General features: G+C 45.2%; 1 protein-coding gene and 1 long non-coding RNA gene across 2 annotated transcripts in view; one reads left to right on the top strand and one right to left on the bottom strand.

The window, feature by feature from the left end:
* Positions 1 to 13947, bottom strand: part of SLC14A2 (solute carrier family 14 member 2) — a 495750-nt gene that overhangs the window by 181782 nt on the left and 300021 nt on the right. The gene's annotated exons all lie outside the window — the stretch shown is intronic.
* Positions 1 to 13947, top strand: part of LOC138428380 (uncharacterized) — a 72539-nt gene that overhangs the window by 27517 nt on the left and 31075 nt on the right. Inside the window, exons 2-3 of the long non-coding RNA XR_011252425.1 lie at positions 7217 to 7436; positions 7539 to 7632. This is a non-coding gene — a long non-coding RNA (uncharacterized lncRNA). The remainder of the gene's footprint in view (positions 1 to 7216; positions 7437 to 7538; positions 7633 to 13947) is intronic.

Genomic DNA, 13947 nt, shown 5'->3' with positions numbered 1-13947 from the left:
CTAGCTCTGTACTTGGGATAGCAAACCCTCTATAAACTCCAGAAAGTCAAAGTGTTAAGGTTTGTAAAGACATTCTCCAGAAAGGGGATTTAGGGGAAAATATCAATGATTAATTCAGTTACTTATTACAGTAAAGATTTCACATAACTTACGGACTGAATTTTTACAGTGAGGCATTTCTGCAGTTACCAGGTAGTTAGGGCATTAGAGCTGCTCATCCTTAGGTAACTTAAAGGAGAGGAGTGTAGTAGAGCGTGCCCTGTGTCACTTCCAAGAACATTCTGTCAAATCCTTCTCCTGGGTCCTGTTTTCTGTGATGTGCCATTTTTTTGACCCTAATCATTCCACCCACTTGTGCCTTTTCTGAGGCTTCCCTCCCAGTCCCTGCCTGTCCGCAGTCAATGTGCGGTGAGCTTTAGAGGATGCTGAGGGTGAGCTGGTTGGGATGTTCTGACTCAGTCTCCTCCTTCTGTTTCACCCCCTCTTGACTCTGCTTGTCCTCCATCCCCCAGTCAATTTCATAAGAAACCAAGGCTTGGAAAGATTAAAGGCCAAGCTGCTTAGTAAGTATTAATCAAACTTACTACCCAGGTCTCTGGATACCAACTTTACACTCTGTCCACACTCTCCATAATCACTCCTTAAAACTGATTTGAACTTAGTGATGACTGAGATATGACAGGGCAGTTATTTTAAAATCATAATACCTAGAATCTGTAGCTGTATGAAGAGCACATGAAGACACTTCTATTTTCAATCATTCATTCATTAAACCAAATAAATATCGACCAATTACTTAGTGCTGGACACTGCTGTGGTGCACACCACAGGCTACTTTAACGCACCTGTGAGTGGAATGTTAATCCTTTTCAACACGTTCCCCTCAACCTTCCCCAAAGAAAGCTGTCAAGATGCTTCTCCTGGTTTTCTTATGGGTTTCAAGAGAATCACTGAATCTGGTGCTTTCACTTCTATTTTTGATAAGTTGGGGAACAGAAGAAAGCTGGTAGCCATGCTGAGTAAGAATAAATCCATTTTTAATATATTAATGAACATGTTAATGGATATTAATGGACATATCAGTAGCTACCTCAGTGCCCTATGAGCAATGAGAAGCTTGTGATAGTTACTTCATCAGTGAGTTTCCACATAAATCTTGAGGGCATGAGTTAGGCCCTCTCTGTATATCTCATAAGATCTTGCACTGTGCATCACAGATGCACAATAAATTGTGCAAATTGACACGTCTGCTTCTCAGTCCCACCATTTGCTCAGCAAGTAGTATCGGTCAGGTCTACCCTTGAACTCTCTCTTAAGGTATATAGCACTTTTCTAACAAGGCCAGTTCATCCACAAGGCCAGATTTACATTTTATCAGAGTAGGTGTCTACCTGAATGATATCATCCTCGGGGAACTCTTTCTTCCATCTATAGCTGATGCTATTTGTCTGATTAGAACCAGATGAAACTACTAGCTGAGGAGTAGAAGGAAGAGGATGCCTGCCCAGGGAGAGACCTGAAAGATGATCGCTTCTTACCACTTCAGGCAAAGGAATGGAGATGTTCTTTTTAGTCTGTGGGATCCCCAAGGAAATTGTGTCCGTCCTCAGACTGGTCAAGGGAGACACTTCTTCCACCATGGTCTGAGTAGGCACAGTGAGAACGGGACAGGTCAGATGACTCTCTCATTCTTTCAGACCAGCCCAGAGATACGCCTTTTTGTCCCTACTATTTTAGGGGCCATAGTTCTGACTGTTTATACCCAGCTCTTACTGAAAATGCTCAGAAAACTGGGGATAGCTAATAGAGACCCAAGTTACCCGTCCATTCTTTACAAATATGTAGGTAAGATCCAAACACTTCTACCTTTCAACTTTTGCATTTGGGGCTAAATTCAGTCTTCTGTTATTATAATTAAAAATATCACAATCAACTTTGCATTTAGTGATAGGGCTTAAATAAAGATTCATCGGGGAAAGAGAACATAATGATTCATGTTTGCATTGAGGGGTAAATAATGGCGCTGAAAGGCTTTGATCCAGAGTCACAGGAGAGAGTTAGAAGTAAGGATTTGTACATGAGATCAGAGTGTGCTCTAGATGGAGTTTGTGATAGAGATCAAGTGTTTATTAAAAGCTGGCTCCGCTGACCTCTACATGAGGGGGTCCATGATACACATGCAGGATATCACTGCGCTGAGGCCATCACTGGGTGCCTCTGAGATTGGGGACCACACAGGCTAATGGTAAATTTCTAGGCCCTATCTAGCCTGAAGCTTGGTCAGCTGAGACCCTCAAAGGACCACTTGCTCTGATCATGTCTCAGAGTAGACAGACTCTTGGTAATGGATTTACCTAAAACTGCTGACAGAAAACTACTGGAACCTGCTCTGAACTAGACACGGTCCTCATTGTTGAGAAATGATGTCTGGGAATTTCCTTGTGCTCCCTACCCTGGCAGCCCACCACCCACTCCAGTAATGGCCTTGTGATCTCATCCTCTGAGACAAACTCTGAAGGCAGAGTGAGCCTGATGTATGTAAATCTTATGCCCGAGCCAGACTCTCCCGGAGAGGCTGCCCTGCAGAAAATCTATTGCCCTAATCAATTACCAAACTTCCAAATGAAATAGATGGTTCTCTCCTGCTGGAAGACTATCAAGTCATCATTTTTCTTGGTAATGAGCAGTAGTGCAGAGGGGGAATTGCATTTTCTCTGTGGCATTGGATGAAGGGTTCCAGTAAGCAGGGCCTGGCCAGGAAAGCTGGAAGGTACCTGCCAAAATGATGGAAAGGTATCTGGAAACCTCTTTCACTTCTAAACCGCTCTCCAAAAATTTCTCTTGTCTTTTTGGTATGAATCAGGCATTTTGCTGGATGTGGGAGGTATAAAGTGAGAAGGGACTCATCCCTCTGGCCAGGAAATCACATCTGACTTTGCTCCCCTGTACTCCACTCCTCTCATGCTGGTCCAGTTCACCCTAATTCCTGAACTGCATCTCATAAAGATAGAAACGCCTTTGGGAGCTTCACTTCTATCATTTGGAAAGGGATTAAAATTAATCCGTTGCCCAGGGATGCTCCATAGAAATTGATTTACAGTCTCCAAGCATTTCTCTGTTCCCAGAAAGGGCTCCCATATAAGCACCCTGACTCCTGCCTCAGCTTACCTCTGAACTCTCCTCTGGACTTAGAACAGCATCTCAGACTTTGGTCTGCTGGGCTGGGCCTTTGCTGGGCATCCTACCTGAGAGCCAAGGGCCAGTTTCTCTCCCTTCTTTTCCCACTAGATCCTACCATGAATACTCTGATGAGTCAGTGTCTTGATGCCACAGCCCATTTGTCTTCAAACACTACCCATCTTTCTGGGCATTTCCCACAATGGTGCTTTGCCCATCAAAATGGACCCTATGAATACAGACAGAGGCCCAACCCCTGTGTTACATTGTCATGCCTGTTAGGATCTATTTCTTCTTCCAAGGCAGTGCTTTTTATAAATGATCTCTCTCTGGGAGCAGTATTTGACACAAATGGGAGAATTTTTATTGGGACCCTTGCGTTAGTTCCCCCTTCCTTTCCCATCTAATTCCAAATTCCTTCTGCCTCAGGCACAAAGGCTGAGATTCCAGTTTGTCTTGCAAGCTTTCCCCGATAATAGCTCTTAGTTCCCCCTTGTACTCAGCCTCTGGATGGAGGACTCTAGGTATTTAGCAGCTAAATATGAACCACTGTGATGAGGCAATGCTAACGATAAAGGTGTAAATAAAGGGCCATGGGCTTAAGCACAGGAAGTAGAGGATGGGGTCAGAGATGTATAAAGAAACTATTTGAAGTGGGCTTTAAAGGAGGGGTAAGTCTTGATTTGGGGGACAAGGGTCTTCTAGGGGAAAGTTACCCTGAAAGGATCCACCACTATGAGGGATGTATAGGAATCTAAAAAAACAAGTTTTATAGTGACACATAAATCTCAGTATCTCAAGAGCTCCACTGCCACCAATATAGTTCCAGCCTCTATGTAGGAGCTATCACCCAGGTAAGGAAAAGAGTTCCTCACACAATAAAGAGTCAGATAAGAATGCAAGGCTCCCCTTGGATATAGAAAAGTATCAGGTACATCAAGTGCCAAAGTCTCTGGCCCAGGTAATGCACCCTGTGACGGTTGGGGAAAAGAGTGGGTCTGTTGGCTGAGAGTGACTCAGTAATCAATTAAGGGGAGTTAATACATGAGCAAGGAAGAGGGACTTCTCTGATGTAGGTAGAATCATTTCATGTGAGTGGCTGTCTTTTAGACCTTTGCCTCACAGAGGACTCTATTGGATTTCTAGGAGAGAAGGCAAAAACAAAATAGTTGTGAAAAATAATAGCACTTGGTGCAAGTGTGTGAGTGACTCTAACCAACCAGATAGCCAGATCTGAGCACTGGCTGGTGGAGAAGTGTCCTGATTTTACAAGGGGTGAGCAGCCTTTGCAGATGACAGCTAAGAATGCTGCCGAGCTGCTCAAGGAGGATGAGGAGGAGCTAGGGAGCTGTCGTCTTTCAAAGTAAGTTTCTTTTTTGTCTTCAGGGGATGGTCTGGCTATTCTGAGGGGGTGGGGGGTGGCTTTGCACATCTTGATGTCTGTCCTCATGGAGCAAATATCTGAGTGTGGGGAACATGGCTAAATGCCTCTTCATTCTGTGGCTGGTTGGAGCACTGGCCACTTTCTGGAGGTAGGACTTGGACCAACAGGCAAAGAGGAATGTGACATTGTGATATTCTATGAAAAGAGTGGGCCAGGCTGGAGTCCTGTCCTCATGGAACCTGTGCTGCCTGCCAATGGTGATGGTCAGGGGCAGGGGGCTTGAAGGGGCCTGAGAGTGTGGGAGAGGTTGGCCACAGATTCCACACTCTTCTCATTTTCCCCCAAGCCTATGCTAAGTACGGTGTGTGTGTGTGTGTGTGTGTGTGTGTGTGTGTGTGTATGTAGTGGGGGAGTGGGTGCAGAACACTAGATAAACCACTGGGATCAGGATTCAAATTCCAACTCTATGAGCTGCAGGACCTTAAGGAGTTTACTTAATCTCCCAGAGACTTGTTTTTCTCCCCTATAACATGGGAATTTTAATGACTCCTATAAAACACAGAGCTGTGTCAAGTTTAAATGTGAGAGTAATTGTGCACAGCACTATTCCTATAAGAAGCCCTCAGAAATGCTCTCCCACGAGTTCCCTAAATGTAGAGATAAGGCTCTGAGGCTCAGAGGGCTCAGGTGTCTTGTCTTTCCCATCAAAGCTGAGAGAGGACGTGGACTGGCTTTGCCCCCTGCCCCCTGCCCCCAGCCCTGGGGTTCTGGGCACCTCCTCTCAGGCCTCAGTCTCCCTCTCTGTTAAGGGTAGATTAGATCCTCTGTAAGCCCCTCCTCCCATTCCTGTCCTGAGTCGAAGGAGCATCGTTGATTTCTCCAACCTGTGACCCATGATGCTCTGTGTTCCAGGAGAAGCAACCATGTGGGCTCCTGAGTCAGACTCTGCCGCTAACAGAATTTATCTCACCAGAACTTCTTGAGGCTTTGGGCCCTGACTCCTCCAGCGAGAACAATTCAAGCGAGGCAGGGGCGAGGGCCCGTAGGATGCAGAATTGTGGCTGTGGGAGTGGCAGGCGGCTGACATGTCCTAACTCAGCCTTCTCGATCTTCACTTTTCCATCCTGTCCAATTTATTTTTCCTCCCCTGTCCCCTCAGTGACCTCAAATCAGTCACAGCTTTATCTTGGCTTTCCTATGAATATCTTTTTAAAAACCTTGATCCTCTCCATGTTAATAAAGTAGAATTGAGGCTTATCGTGACAAGGGTTGTGGGTTTCTCTGAAAACTGTAGTTGAGAGTCTGTAACAGGAAGAGACAGATAGTGAGAGAAGGACACACAGACAGGAAAATGAGAGCAAGCGAGAGAGAGAGAGAGAGAGAGAGAGAGAGAGAGAGAGAGAGAGAGAGAGAGGCGCGTCTCGATAGAAAGATAGAGGCAGATAGGGAGAGAAGGGAGGGAGGGAGAGTAGGGAGGAGATGACAGAGATGAGACAGGGAGGGTGGTCCATCTCCTTTTGTGTACCTGTCTAGAAAGATATGTGTGATAGAAATCACCAACCCTGCAGATGAGTTGAGTAAGACCGGCGAAAGTATTCCATAAAGGTGCTGGTGGAGTCTTCATTTTTCCTCTCACTTATTCCAAAGAGATTTCAAGGTGATTGGCTACATTGGAGGCTCCAGGATAGAAGGAGCATCATCAGCAGTCCTATAGCCAGGGCCAAGAGTCTTCAATCCCAGCATTTTGCTCTAAATGAACCCGAAGGCAATGATTTGGAGGAGGCTGGCTTTGCTATCCATGAAACCAACTCAAAGGTCATCTGTGATTCACCAAATACTCTACATTATGTGAATCTGTTTACATATATATATATATATATTTATGTCTTGTTTTCACAATCAAATTGTAAGCATCTTAAGGACAGGTATTTTTTTATGAGTATAATGCTTTGAGCTTAAGAGCCCTTAATAAAGTCTTGTTGAATCACTGAGTCTGTATCTCCTGACAGCTTTCTCTGGACCATATGAATGGATGGATGTGGGAAGGTTGGATGGGACTCACCAAATAATCATTGGCTTTTTCTAGAGGAAAACTTTGTAGATGAATAGATACCTATAATTAGGCTGGCAAGCAAAGGAAAGATGAAGGCCCTGCCTTTGAGGAATAGGACCCTCTTCCAAAACCTGAGAGACAGAGAAAGATGGGACAGTTAGACCATGAATATAGATGAGGACCAGTATGTCAACAGTCAATACAGGAAGACTCAAGAGGTCAGCCTCTTGAGCCTCATGAGACCTATGCAAATCAGTTTTCTATGGAGTTGATGATGCTGGGTAATGGTCTTTCTGAAAAATATTCCAGTCTTTCTTACCTTTGAGAAAAGCAGAGTATGCTGAATCAATTTTAAGGTTGTATTATAGGTTCAGCATGGTACCTGGAAGGCTGTTGTTTGTGCAAAGATGTTTGCCCCTGTGCCAGATGGCCACAGATTGCCGTGTTTTTCTAACTGATTATTCTTCTTGACTCTTCCTACTGTTCTTATTTTTTTTCTGGTGTTGTATGTTTCTGCTTTCTTATCTTATATATACTCAAGTGAGGAAGCACCAAGAAGAAGCTCTCACCACTCCCGTCAACCAGCCAACTTCTATTCCCAGGGCTTCCCAGGTGGCACGGTGGTAAAGAATCCACCTGCCAGTGCAGGAGATGCAAGAGATGTGGGTTCGATCCCTGGGTTAAGAAGATACCCTGGAGGAGGAAATGAAAACCCACTCCAGTGTTCTTGCCAGGGAAATCCCGTGGACAGAGGAGCCTGGTTGGCTGCAATCCAGGGAGCTGCAAAGACTTGGACACAACTGAGCACAGCACAGAGCTCAGGTAGCTTGAAATTCACTTCCTCTGGGAAGATTGCCAAACTCCTCAAACTAAGGTAAGACTCTGTTACATTCTTGACTAAAACTCCTCCCACTCTGAACACAGGTACACACTCAGTGGTCTGTTCCCACCATCGGATTGCACTTCACTGCTGTCCAAGGCCAAGGCCACCACGGACTCTTCAGTGTGCTAGATGCTGGTGGGTGTCCAATGAGTTTCATTAATGCATGGGTGCATGTGAGTAGAAGGGCAGCCCAGCCTCTCCCACAGAGCAGAGCACATCTTGGTGCTGGGCGGGGATATGGGGCAGAGTCCCTGCAGCCTGATTTCCGGGCGAGCGGGGTGTCAGTGTTCCCAGGGTCCTCTCTGCTCCATCTCAGCCACCTTCTCCAGCATCACTGCTCATTCAAGCCCTGTGCATCCATCACGCCCACCCTTGTCTTTCATGCTGTCTCTGCTCCTCTCCTTTACCCATCTGTGCCTGAGCTCAGAGACTGCCTCCTCTGCGGGGTCTTCCCTAGTGAGCTTTACTGCACTTGAACCTGCTCCTCTCCTGATCTGTGATGCCCATTTTAGTCTGCTTTTCAAAGTGAGCTCTCAGGCTTACAATGTCATCAGGCTCTGTAGTTATAACCTCTTTTTTTTTTAAATACAAAATAATACTAGAGCCATGAGAGATTATAAATATCAGAGCCATGGGGGGTCGTAGACTCTAGAGTCACAGGAGCTCACAGATACTAGAGCCACGGGGGGTCGAAGACATGTCATGTCCACTTCCTGCAATGGGCAGACTAGGACATTGAGGCCCAGGGCTATGTGGCCTCCCTGAGGGGACAGAGCAGATCAGGTTAAGAAAAGTCCAGCCCCTAGCTTCAAGTCCAAGTCAACTTCCAACTCCTCTTCATTCTTAGAATCTTACACACCATGTCACCCTAGCCCAGGGTTGCTTCAGCATATTACTACATACTTGGTGCCTTAAAACAACAGAAATTAATTCTCTCATAATTCTGGATGGTAGAAGTCTAAAATCAGGACGTTGTGGGGTCATGCTCCTTCTGAAGGCTCTAGGGACACAGTTCTTGCCTCCTCTAGAATCTGATGGCTCCTGGTGCCCTTAGCTGTGACCGCCTGACTTCAGTCTGTATCTCTGTCTCCACATGGCCTTTATCCTTCTCTGTGATTGGCTTTCCTGTCACCTCTGGGATTTAGGATCCACCCTAGTCCAGATGATTTAGTCTCAGGAGCCTCACCTTAATTACATTGACAAAGACCTTTGCTCCAAATGAGATCACATTCTGAGGTTCCCAGTGAGTACATCTTTAGGGATGGGGACACTGTTCAACCCTCTCTAGGTGAGAAAACAGCAAGAACACAGTGCACACTGTCTGTGGGCTGGTGAGCATGGCAAGGCCGGTTAATCCCCATAGTTACCCTGCTACAGGAAGGCTCCATAGATTTTGATGGGGAGGAGAAATGCAGTCTCCGCAGCTGGTCTGAACAAGGCTTGTGAGACTCTTGGGGATAGTGACCTCAGCCGGTGTGTGAGCCAAGCGGGGAGCAACACCTCGTGGGCTTGAGGGGAGAGGCTCCCTGTGACCAGGGGCCCCGCTGCTGGATCTTCTTCTGCTGGGAGTGGGGAGAGCCAGGCCTCTCTTCCCCAAACATCTATTTTCCCAGGAAGGTGATTCTCTGTTCTCAGCCTGGCCCTCCTCACTCTAAATTCTGCCGAGAGAAACCAAGCAGAGAACAGATGGGGTGAAGGCCAGTGCCCTGTCACGCATCCCCATTGGCTACTTGAGAAGGAAAGGAGAGGAGGCGACGCTAGGCTTCACGTCCCGCCTCTTGTGAGACACACAGGCGGGTCTGTACACACACACCGGCTCAAACAAATAAACCAAACCTGGCCAAGAATAACAGAAAAGGCAACAGATGCTCCCAATTAAAATGTCAGCGTCTCCCGAGAAGCCGAGTTCTCACGTGGTGTGGGTGCTCGGGGCCGAGGACTACTGGAAGGGACCACATATGGAAATCTGTTTGCATTATACCACGTCCCAGATGCCACGTGAGACACTGGCCTGACCTTGCAATTAACACGTTGGCTGTTTCTGGGGTGTGGTGTGTGGATGCAGGGAGAAAGCAGAAAGTTGTGAAACAGAGCGATTGTTCCCACTGAGTCCTACAGGAAGCAAGGGACCCAGAGACATCTCAGGGAATATTACCCTGTAAGCTTTCTCACCTCCATCTCCTTCCCTTTTTGCCTCCATTTCCTTATATTCTTCAACATGGTTATAGGGGGAAAATCAGTTTATGAGAATAACAAGCAGTCTTAGTGGGAAAAGGCTGTCAGAGGGGTTGTGTAAAGGTTAGTACCTGCTTTGTGCCTTAGTGGCAAAGGTTAGGGGGACTGAGACATTGGACACACATGGACCATGTGAATGGCACAGCCTTCCCCACGCTGCTGTTCTCCTAAATCCTTAATAAACTTATTCTTTAAAACTGGCTTTGCCATTTACCGGTAGTAGGTCTTCATCCTCCTGTCTTCCCAGGGTAGTTTTGCTTTGTTTTGCTTTTCCCCAAACTGTTTCTAGCTCCAGCTGGGTAAGGACTAAGGGAACCAATGGAAAGAGGCGAGGAAACAAAAGCACAGAGAAGCAGAAGGGAAACAAGGTTCTTTCCAAAATTTCACAGTCTCCTCAAACCAGTAGGGAGTGTGTGTTTGAAAGGGTGTCTTATTCTGATAAATGAATCTCCTTCTCCTAATTATTTTTATTATCATCACTATTATCATAAAATCCACATTTTATAGCTAAAGATCCAACTAGAGTAATGTCCACAGACAAGAAGAACAATGGAGAAATTAATGAACTGAATCCTCATTTGAGTTTCTGTAGGGAAAGATGATAATTTGTTGGTTTTAATAAGTTCCTGGATCAAGTTGCTACCGAGGCCAGTCCTGCTAAGTCCTGGTACCCACTGGGTGCTGCAAGATGTGACATGCAAATATTTTTATGTGAACTCAAACACATTTTCATGTCTTAATGGTCACTATTACTAACCAGCTAAGGGAAAGACCTATTGGCATAAAACAAACAAATGATTAGTTTTGACAACAGAAACTTAGAAAGGACATTAATTAGCAGCCATAGAGATGGGAAGGTCCTGGATGGGAACAATTATGCAGACAAACCCACAGTATGGCTACAATGTGCCAGGGTCCCATCCCTCACCATATGGCTGCAGTCTGGCGAATGGCTCATTGGCAATTCATTACCATATCACTTGGAACTCGGGAGCGAATGGTTTATGATTAGCCAATTCATTATGTTATCCTTGGTACCTCAAGGGGACCCTCAGGGCTTGCCTCCCCTGTTCTGTTATTTTAAGGACATATGACAGGGAAGGAACAGCCCTCCCTTACCCAGCTGCCTCAAAGTACTCTTTGCTGGAAAGTTTGCTGAAATTGAGATAGACTCTTTCAAAAGAAAATAAGCAAAAAATAAATCCCTGTAGTCATGAACTGTAGCCACAGCTGGAACCATTGGAACATTCCAGGAGATAAAAACAAAGATTTCCTCCTTCTTCTCCTCCATCCTATTGAGGAAGCACCAGCCAGCCCTGTGAGCGCACCTGAGTGATGGCAAGAGTGTTACAGAGAAATAAGGGCTACAGACCATTAGACAAGGAGACACAAAATGGTTGTTCTTGAAGGGGCCCTGTCACCAACTAACTCTGGGTAAGTCAGCTTGATCCTTGATCCTTAGCTTTAGAACCTGCAAAACGGACATGGCTCTTTCTGTCTTAGTTCCCAATCTTCCCAGTGATATGGGGAGCATCATGAGAGAAAGGGTTTTTGATGGAGAAAACTACTCTGAATCCATGAGACGTATGACCCTGCAGCAGATTAGCAGATGAGCTATCAGAGAAATTTTTCAAACCATTAACACAAGTGGGCAAGGAAGAAAAGGACCTCACCTTTCAGTAGATCTACTACTGATGGAGTCCACCCACTTCTGTACTGTAGCATTTTAACTGCTGTTGCCAAGAAAGAGTACAAAGACATTTGCATATGAGAAAAAAGTGGAGGTGAGGCCTGAGAACCAACTATAAAGAATGCATTTTGTAGGGAGCCTGACATAATAGAAGGGATACCTACTGAGTCAGAGAAACATTGAGACATTGTTAACAAAAATATTGTTATAGTGAAAAACAGTCAAAACCAGGAGCAGAACAGAAAAAGAGGGAGGATTCAAAGGACCCAGAATTTGAGTTAGTCACAGTAGGTGATCTGTTAAGCCCTGGGCTGGGGGGATGTGGCATTGCAGAAGGGACACCCCTCAGCCAGTGCAAACCCCAGCACAGTTCCCTTGTGGGTATGGAGCCACCCTCGGTGGCACTTGTGCCGTGAAATCCACTGCAACTGTATCCCAATGCTATGAAACTACCTCTAAGTAAGAATCCCAGGGCCAAGACAAGGATTTCAATATCCTATAAACATACAACACTCTCGGGTGTCATAAACACTATCATGCCCCTTCATCATAAATCTGACCTAAAAGAAGCATGCTTGCCACAATCAATAGTAATTAAACACTTAATTATGTCAATTTTGTTTCCTTCTTAGAATTCCAAAGGGCTCTGGAGAAGATTTTCCATGGCCCATGTCTCTGGTGAGAGCTGTTCAGGGAACTTCAAAATGATGCTTTCTTCTTCAGACAGAACACTCCCTGTCTGGAGACTCACTCTTTGTCTTTTTCTGGGTGTACAGAACTTGAAATGCCCTCTGACATCTTCGGTGAGCCAGTCTGCCAGAGTAGAAATAGCCCGGAGTCCCTCTGTTCCTTACTCTGTCTGTAATTCTGGGTAAGTTTTAGCCTTTACGACCCTCAGGTTCTTTGCTGGTGAAATGGGGCAACAAAGCCACACCACAGGGCTGAATGGATTGGATGCAATAACGACAGTCTGGTGTGCTGCAGTCCACGGGGTCACAAAGAGCCAGACAGGACGGAGCGACTGAACAATGACCTTAAAGGTCATCTTCCTTCCCATTTCCTTATTCTCCACCCCCTGTGTATGGAGCCCAAGTCATTTGTTTCTCCTCGCCTTGATATGAAGGCCCAGTTTCATACCTCCCAGTACAGAAGACTGTTGAGAAATGCTACTTGCTGTGTTATTTGACTCTCACAATGACCTGGCTTGTCCTCACGGGTTAATAGCTGATCTCACTTTTCCCACAGCACCACAGAAATCTCATCTCTTTTTGAAACCCAATAGAACCTGGTAAAAAGGCAGAGATGGACCCAGTCAAACCTGCCAGTTTGTCTGCCTCTGTCCCTGGGCCCTACCACTCTGAACCTCACTGGGCACAGTAGAGCATGAATGAATGGGCTGTGAACAAGGAAGGCGCCATGATTGTAGCCAACATGCTTGTTCTTTGTGAGCTGCAAACTTGTGCACACTTACCAGAGGGCACAAAAACTTATAAATCATGGTGAAGCTAGGATTCCAGGTAAGAATATATTTTAGAGTACCCAGGATACCAAAGAGACACTAGTGTTCCTTGGGGGTGGGTTCAAATATGGGCCAAGTGGCCAAAAGAAGAGATTATTTCTATAATGGATAATCTTTTTCACACACTATATTCTTTCTCTCCATGCCTCCTTTTAAAAAATAATAAGTAGCCAATTATTATCAATTTATTTGCTGCTTCTTATAATCACATTATCCATGATTAACTCACTGGAGTCTAATTTGATTACAGAGTTATTTCATAGGAACGATCCATCTTTGGGCACGGTGGGACTCTTGTGAGCACAGCCTCATTCTGTTGGGCTCTTGGAGCTCAATTAATGCACATGGAGAGGGGCAAAAAAAAGAGGATGAGAAACTGTGGGCGCCTCAGTCTTGCTGAGCTGCAAAGTCCCTCCACATTCATTATTTCATTTGATACTCACACTAGCTCCACAAGGTTGCCAGAAGAACTGTCATCATCTCTAGTTTACAAACTGGCAGATGGACACAGGTTAAACCCATGTTGACACCCAGCTGGTATACCTCTAAGAATATTAATCCAGGATTTCAATGGTAATCATTTTTATAGTGTTTTGAAGTTTGTAAAATGTTTTAAAATTCTTGATCTCATTTGATCTTTGCAGCAGTTCTTTGTAGCAGAGTAGAAATAAAACATATTTTTGCAGAGGAGGCAATTTTGGTTTAGAGAGGTGAATTGATCAAGCCCTTAGGTATGAAAATGGGGATGAGGACTCTGGGCCCCTCCTTCTGATAAAGCGCTTTGTTCCATTTTAGCACTGCTGGAAGTCAAGAACTTACAAGAAACATGAGACTTAAAAGCAACATGGAAAGGTCATAGGACATCACAGCTGCATTTCTAAAAAAGGGTATTTTCTGGGACAGAGGCTCTTAATTTATTAGGGAATCAGTTATTTCAGTTTCTCCTGAAATTTTATATATATATATGTATATATATATAACCATATGCATATACCTCGGAGAAGGC

This window comes from Ovis canadensis, chromosome 23 (assembly GCF_042477335.2).
Source record: "Ovis canadensis isolate MfBH-ARS-UI-01 breed Bighorn chromosome 23, ARS-UI_OviCan_v2, whole genome shotgun sequence".
Lineage (NCBI taxonomy): Eukaryota > Metazoa > Chordata > Mammalia > Artiodactyla > Bovidae > Ovis > Ovis canadensis.
This window is presented reverse-complemented; position numbering and strand designations above follow the sequence as displayed.